Source organism: Bos mutus, chromosome 15 (assembly GCF_027580195.1).
Source record: "Bos mutus isolate GX-2022 chromosome 15, NWIPB_WYAK_1.1, whole genome shotgun sequence".
NCBI classification, from domain to species: domain Eukaryota; kingdom Metazoa; phylum Chordata; class Mammalia; order Artiodactyla; family Bovidae; genus Bos; species Bos mutus.
The window spans coordinates 67,930,403-67,939,073 of record NC_091631.1 but is presented as its reverse complement, the minus strand read 5'-3'; positions in this window follow the sequence as shown (position 1 = coordinate 67,939,073).

Below are 8,671 nucleotides of genomic sequence, written 5' to 3'. Positions count from 1 at the left end.
CTTTTGGATTTAGCCATACTCAAGGTGTTGAATTTTTAATTAGGCTGCAAGCAAATAAATTTCCTATTTTACTCAAGTTTTGTATTCTTGTTGTTTGCAAAGAAAATATTGTAACATAGTAGATATCCCAGAGTATCAACTTATTTTCTTCAGAGTTAAAACAGTGGTTAATATCATTTAAAGTATAATAAGCCCTAAAATACTAGGGCGACATGTCTGGGAGTGAAAAGATGCATGGACGTGCCAAAGAGAGCCCTTCTGGGACTGGCCCCTTCAGCCTCAGCTCAGAACCAAGGCTCAGGGACATGTAAGCGGTACTTGCTCAGCCTGAGCTGGGGAGATCGCCCCTATTCCCTCCTCTCAGGGAGGGTCTCTCCATGTGGTCAGGAAAAAAAGGCTAGTAGCTGTGTTCAGGTTCTAGCTCGGGGGTTGACCCCAGGTGAAACTTCTAACCTTCTCTGCAAAATGGGCTTAACTATACACATTGGAGAAGGGAATGGCCAACCACTTCAGTATTCTTGCCTTGAGACCCCATGAACAGTATGAAAAGGGAAAAAGATACGACACTGAAAGATGAACTCCCCAGCTTGGTAGTTGCCCAATATGCTTCTGGAGATCAGTGGAGAAATAACTCTAGAAAGAATGAACAGATGGAGCCAAAGCAAAACAACACCCAGATGTGGAAAGGAGTAAAGTCCTTCCCCAAAGGGATGCAGTAAAGAGGAATATTGCATAAAAACCAGGTCCATGAATCAAGGCAAATTGGAAGTGGTCAAACAGGAGATGGCAAGACTGAACACTGACAATTTAGGAATCAGCAAAATAAAATGAAAAGAGAAGCTGTGAAAAGAAGAGAAGCTAAAGGTAAAGGAGAAAAGGAAAGATTTGAATGCATTCCATTTGAATGCAGAGTTACAAGGAGTAGCAAGGAGAGATAAGAAAGCCTTCTCAGTGATCAATGCAAAGAAATACAAGAAAACAATAAAATGGGAAAGCAGATGTCTTCAAGAAAATTAGAGATATCAAGGGAAGGTTTCATGGAAAGATGGGAAAAATAAAGGACAGAAATGGTATGGACCTAACAGAAGCAGAAGATATTCAGAAGAGATGGAAAGAATACACAGAAAAATTATACAAAACAGATCTTCATGACCCAGATAACCACGATGGTGTGATCACTCACCTACAGCCAGACATCCTGGAATACGAAGTCAAGTGGGCCTTAGAAATTAACTATGAACAAAGCTAGTGGAGGTGATGGAATTCCAGGTAAGCTATTTCAAATCCTAAAAGATGATGCTCTGAAAGTGTCACACTCAATATGCCAGCAATCTGGAAAACTCAGAAGTGGCCACAGGACTGGAAAAGTTGTTTTCATTCCAATCACAAAGAAAGGCAACGCCAAAGAATGCTCAAACTACTGCACAATTGCACTCATCTCACATGCTAGTAAACTAATGCCCAAAATTCTCAGAGCCAGGCTTCAACAGAATGTGAACTTCCAGATGTTCAAGCTGGTTTTAGAAAAGGCAGAGGAACCAGAGATCAAATTTCCAACATTCCCTTGATCATTGAAAAAGCAAAAGAGTTCCAAAAAACGTCTATTTCTGCTTTATTGACTATGCCAAAGCCTTTGACTGTGTGGATCACAATAAACTGTGGACAATTCTGAAAGAGATGGGAATCCCAAACCGCTTGACTTGCCTCTTGAGAAACCCAATACAGGTCAGGAAGCAACAGTTAGAACTTGACATGGAACAACAGTCTGGTTCCAAATAGGAAAAGGAGTACGTCAAGGCTGTATATTGTCACCCTGCTTATTTAACTTATATGCAGAGTACATCATGAGAAATGCTGGGCTGGATGAAGCACAAGCTGGAATTAAGATTATCTGGAGAAATATCAATAACATCAGATATGCAGATGACACCACTCTTATGGCAGAAAGAGAAGAAAACTAAAGAGCCTCTTGATGAAAGTGAAAGAGGAGAGTGAAAAAGTTGGCTAAAAGCTCAACATTCAGAAAATTCATGTCATCTGGTCCCTTCACTTTATGGTGAATAGATGGGGAAACAATGGAAAGAGTGAGAGTTTATTTTTTTGGGCTCCAAAATCACTGCAGGTGGTGACTTCAGCTGTAAAATTAGAAGATGCTTGCTCCTTTGAAGAAAAGTTATGACCAACCTAGATAGCATATTAATATGCAGAGACATTACTTTGCCAACAAAGTTCTGTATAGTCAAAGTTATTATTTTTTCCTATAGTCATGTATGGATGTGAGAGTTGGACTATAGAGAAAGCTGAGTGCTGAAGAATTGGTGCTTTTGAACTGTGGTGTTGGAGAAAACTGTTGAGAGTCCCTTGGACTGCAGGGAGGTCCAACCAGCCAATTCTAAAGGAAATCAGTCCTGAGTGTTAATTATAAGGACTGATGCTGAAGCTGAAACTCCAATACTCTGGCCACATGATGTGAAGAACTGACTCATTGGAAAAGACACTGATGCTGGGAAATATTGAAGGCAGGAGGAGAAGGGTATGACAGAGGGTGAGATGTTTGGATGACATCAGTGTCTCAGTGGATATGACATTGAATAAACTCCAGGTGTTGGTGATGGACAGGGAGGCCTGGCATACTGCAGTCCATTAGGTTGCAGAGAGTCAGACATGACTGAGCAATTGAACTGAACTGAACAGAAGCCCTAAATGAGAAACTTTTGGAATTCTTAAATATATTTATATGCATTCACATATTTTTAATATAGTTGATTTCTTTCTTTCATAGCATCATGATCAGAAAAGATGCTTGAAATGATTTCAGCTTCTTAAAATTTTTGAGCCTTGTTTTATGGCTTGGCATATGATCAATCTTACAGAATGTTCCAAGTGCACTTGAAAAGAATATATATTTTACTCTTTTGGATGAGACGCTGTCTCTCATATATATATATATTCATTTGATTTAATTTGATGATTAAAGATAGTGCTTTCTTATCAATTTTTCCTCTGAAAGTTTTGTCCTTTGACATATGTAGGTTGTCAAAGTCCTCTATTAACATTGTGTCACTGTCAGTTTCTCTTTTTATATCTGGTAATGCTTTCTTTTTGGTATTTAGGGCTCCTATGTTGGATGCGTCTATATATACAATTGTTATATATTTTTGATTCAATCTCTGATAATAATATAATGTTTTTCTTTTTTTCTTATTGTAGTCTTTGTGTCAAAGTCAATTTTGTCTAATAAACATATTGCTACTCTGGTTTACTTTTTTATTCCCAATCATGTTGAGTCTTTTTCCATCTTGCCAAATTCACATTACCACTTCAATTGTTTAAAAAAATATATATATATCAAAATTCAACATCCATTCATGATAGAAACTTCAAAACGTGGAAGATAAGAAACTATATCTCAATATAATAATGACCATATATGATAAACCCACTGGTGTTTCACACTAAAAGTGAAAATCTGAAAGTATTTCCTCTAAGACCAGAAACAAGACAAAGATGCCAGTTTCAACAATCAGATAATAAAAAATAAGCTAAATAAACCCAAATTGGAAATGCAGCAATAAAACTGATACTTTCGCCAATGACATGATACGATACATAGAAGATCCTCAGTTCAGTTCAGTTCAGTTGCTCAGTCGCATCCGATTCTTCATGACTCCATGAATCACAGTACTCCAGGCCTCCTTGTCCATCACCAAGTCCTAGATTCACTCAAACTCATGTTCTTAGAGTTGGTGATGCCATCCAGCCATCTCATTCTCTGTCATCCCCTTCTCCTCCTGTGCCCAATGATTCCCAGCATCAGGAACTCTTCCAATGAGTCAACACTTCACATGAGGTGGCCAAAATATTGGAGTTTCAGCTTTAGCAACATTCCTTCCAAAGAACACCCAGGACTGATCTCCTTTAGAACGGACTGGTTGGATCTCCTTGCAATCCAAGGGACTCTCAAGAGTCTTCTCCAACACCACAGTTCAAAAGCATCAATTCTTTGGTGCTCAGCTTTCTTCACAGTCCAACTCTCAAATCCATACATGACCACTGGAAAAACCATAGCCTTGACTAGACGGACCTTTGTTGGCAAAGTAATGTCTCTGCTTTTTAATATGCTGTCTAGGTTGGTCATAACTTTGCTTTCAAGGAGTAAGCATCTTTTAATTTCATGGCTGAAATCAACATCTGCAGTGATTTTGGAGCCCCGAAAATAAAGTCTGACACTGTTTCCACTGTTTCCTCACCTGCAGCCAAAGATGGAGAAGCTCTATACAGTCAGCAAAAACAAGACCAGGAGGTGACTGGCTCAGATCATGAACTCCTTATTGCCAAATACAGACTTAAATTGAAGAAAGTAAGGAAAACTACTAGACCATTCAGGTATGACCTAAATCAAATCTTTATGATTATACAGTGAAAGTCAGAAATAGATTTAAGGGACTAGATGTGATAGACAGAGTGCCTGATGAACTATGGACGGAGGTTCCTGACATTGTACAGGAGACAGGGATCAAGATCCTCCCCATGGAAAATAAATGCAAAACAGCAAAATGGCTGTATGAGGAGGCCTTACAAATACCTGTGAAAAGAAGAGAAGTGAAAAGCAAAGGAGAAAAGGAAAGATATAAGCATCTGAATGCAGAGTTCCAAAGAATAGCAAGAAGAGATAAGAAAGCCTTCCTCAGCAATCAATGCAAAAAATACAGGAAAACAACAGAATGGGAAAAACTAGAGATCTCTTCAAGAAAATTAGAGATACCAAGGGAAGATTTCTTGCAAAGATGGGCTCAATAAAGGACAGAAATGGTATGAACCTTACAGAAACAGAAGATATTCAGAAGAGGTGGCAAGAATAGTCAGAGGAACTGTACAAAAAAGATCTTCATGACCAAGATAATCATGATGGTGTGATCACTCACCTAGAGACATACATCCTGGAATGTGAAGTCAAGTGGGCCTTAGAAAGCATCACTATGAACAAAGCTAATAGAGGTGATGGAATTCCAGTTGAGCTATTTCAAATCCTGAAAGATGATGCTGTGAAAGTGTTGCACTCAATATGCCAGCAAATTTGGAAAACTCAGCAGTGACCACAGGACTGGAAAAGGTCAGTTTTCATTCCAATTGCAAAGAAAGGCAATGCCAAAGAATGCTCAAACTACTGCACAATTGCACTCATCTCCCACGCTAGTAAAGTAATGCTCAAAATTCACCAAGCCAGGCTTCAGCAATATGTGAACTGTGAACTTCCAAATGTTCAAGCTCATTTTAGAAAAGACAGAGGAACCAGAGATCAAATTGCCAACATCCACTGGATCATGCAAAAAGCAAGAGAGTTCCAGAAAAAGCATCTATTTCTGCTTTATTGACTATGCCTTTGACTGTGTGGCTCACAATAAACTGTGGAAAATTCTGAAAGAGATGGGAATACCAGACCACCTGACCTGCCTCTTGAGAAACCTATATGCAGGTCAGGAAGCAGCAGTTAGAACTGGTCATGGAACAACAGACTGGTTCCAAATAGGAAAAGCAGTACGTCAAGGCTGTATATTGTCACCCTGCTTATTTAATTTATATGAAGAGTACATCATGAGAAATGCTGGGCTGGAGGAAACACAAGCTGGAATCAAGATTGCTGGGAAAAAATATCAGTAACCTCAGATATGCAGATGATACCACCCTTATGGCAGAAAGTGAAGAGGAACTAAAAAGCCTGTTGATGAAAGTGAAACAGGAGAGTGAAAAAGTTGACTTAAAGCTCAACATTCAGAAAACTAAGATCATGGCATCAGGTCCCATCACTTCATGGGAAGGTCCTCAAGATGCTACCCAAAAATTACTATTGTTCATCAATAAATTCAGTAATGTTGTGTGATACAAAATTAATCATAGAAATCTGTTGCATTTCTATAGTGTTACAACAACCTATCCTAAAAAGAATGTAAGAAAACAACCTCACTTACAGTCATATCATGTGTTGTAAAATACTAAGGGATAAATCTGACTAAAGAAGTAAAAGACCTGTGCTTGGGACACTATAAGACACTCTTGAAAGAAATTGAAGATGACACAAACAGATGGAAAGATACAATCCATTCTAACACTGGAAGAATTAATATTGTTAAAATGTCAGTAATACCTAAGGCAATCTACGGATTCATGGTAATCTCTATCAAAATGCCATTGGCATTTTTCACAGAATTTGAAAAAAAAACTTTTAAATTTTTTGTGGAAACACATAGAAACTCAGAATAGTCAAAACAATCTTGAGAAAGAATAAAACTGAGGGTACTTACTCCCTAACTTCAAAGTATACTATGATGCAACAGTCCTCAAAACAGTATGGTACCAGAACCAAACAAAAGAGACACTTATAGCCATAGAACAAACAGAGCCCAGAAATTAACTGGCACTTATATGGGCAATTAATAAATGACAAAGGAAGCAGATATATACAATGAGGAAAGAGAGCTTCTTCAATAAATTGTGTTGTGACAGCTGGATGATTGTATGTGAAACAATAAAATTGGACTACTCTCTTACACCATGTGCAAAAATATATTAAAAATGAATTTAAAGGTCAATTGATCTAAGATGGTCACTGTAGAAGGAGAAACCACCCCAACTCTTACTTGCTCACCTATAGAAGAGAAAGCATAATCTAACCAGGATGTTGCTAACCCAGAACACTGCTGTTGCTGCTAAGTTGCTTCAGTCATGTCCAACTCTGTGTGACCCAATAGATGGCAGCCCACTAGGCTCCTCTGTCCCTGGGATTCTCCAGGCAAGAACACTGGAGTGGGTTGCCATTTCCTTCTCCAATGCATGAAAGTGAAAAGTGAAAGTGAAGCCACTCAGTTGTACCTGACTCTTAGTAACCCCATGGACTGCAGCCTACCAGGCTCCTTCATCCATGGGATTTTCCAGGCAAGAGTACTGGAGTGGGGTGCCATTGCCTTCTCCAGAACACTATAAAACTATATTAAGCATCCTTTACAGAACAGATGGGCACTCTGCTATTTTTTTTTCTTTTCTTTCTTCCTTTTTTTTTTTTTTTTAGGAAGCATAGACAAGAAAAGTTTAGGTCTCCCTCAGGAGATTGTGATTGGTTATCATTCCCATGCAGACACAGCTACTAAGAGTGGCTCCACCACTAAAAATAGGTTTTTTGTTTAAGAAGACACATTCTGAGTATTTTCATAAGAGACTGCCTCAAGCAATCAAGATATGGAATCTGAACCAAAGTCTCTTCAAAAGCAGAGTCAGTCATGTCAGTTGCTCAGTCTTGTGCAACTCTTTGTGACCCCATAGAGTGTAGCTTGGCAGGCTTCCCTGTCCATCAACAACTCCCAGAGCTTGCTCAAACTCATGTCCACTGAGTCAGTGATGCCATCCAACCATCTCTTCCTCTGTCATCCCCTTTTCCTCCTGCCTTCAATCTTTACCAGCATCAGGGTCTTTCCTAATCAGTCAGCTTTTTGCATCAGGTGGTCAAAGTATTTGGAGCTTCATCAGTCCTTCCTGTGAATATTCAGGACTGATTTCCCTTAGGATTGACTGGTTTGATCTCCTTGCAGGCAAAGGGACCCTCAAGAGTCTTCTCCAACACCACAGTTTAAAAGCATCAATTCTTCAGCACTCAGTTTTATTTATGGTTCAAATCTCACATCATACATGCTGCTGCTCCTGTCTTTTCAGTCGTGTCTGACTCTGTGCAACCCCATAGACGGTAGCCCACCAGGCTCCACCATCCCTGGTATTCTCCAGGCAAGAACACTGGAGTGCAATGCCACTGCCTTCTTCAATGCATAAAAGTGAAAAGTGAAAGCAAAGTCACTCAGTCATGTCCGACTCTTAGCGACCCCATGGACTGCAGCCTACCAGGCTCCTCCATCCATGGGATTCTCCAGGCAAGAGTACTGGAGTGGGGTGCCATTGCCTTCTCCCCACATCATACATGAGATCAGTCCTGGGATTTCTTTGGAAGGAATGATGCTAAAGCTGAAACTCCAGTACTTTGGCCACCTCATGCGAAGAGTTGACTCATTGGAAAAGACTCTGATGCTGGGAGGGATTGGGGGCAGAAGGAGAAGGGGACGACAGAGGATGAGATGGCTGGATGGCATCACTGACTCGATGGACGTGAGTCTGAGTGAACTCTGGGAGTTGGTGATGAACAAGGAGGCCTGGCGTGCTGCGATTCATGAGGTCGCAAAGAGTCGGACACGACTGAGTGACTGAACTGAACTGAACTGAACTGGAAAAATCATATCTTTGATTATATGAACCTTTGTCAGCAAAGTAATATCTCTGCTTTTTAATATGGTGCCCAGGTTGGCCTTAGCTTTTTTCCAAGGAGCAAGTGTCTTTTAATTTCATGGATTCAGTCACCATTTGCCAAGATTTTTCAGCCCAAGAAAATAAAGTCTGTCACTGTTTCCATTGTTTCACCATGAATTTGCCAAGAAATGATGGGACTGAATGTCATGATTTTAGATTTTTGACTGTTGGGTTTTATGTCAGCATTTTCACTCTCCTCTATCTCTTTCATCAAGAGGTTCTTTAGTTCCTCTTCACTTTGTGTTGTAAAGGTGGTGTCATCTGCATATCTGAGGTTATTGATATTTGAGGATGAAGTCAAATGGGCCTTAGAAAGGATCAGTAT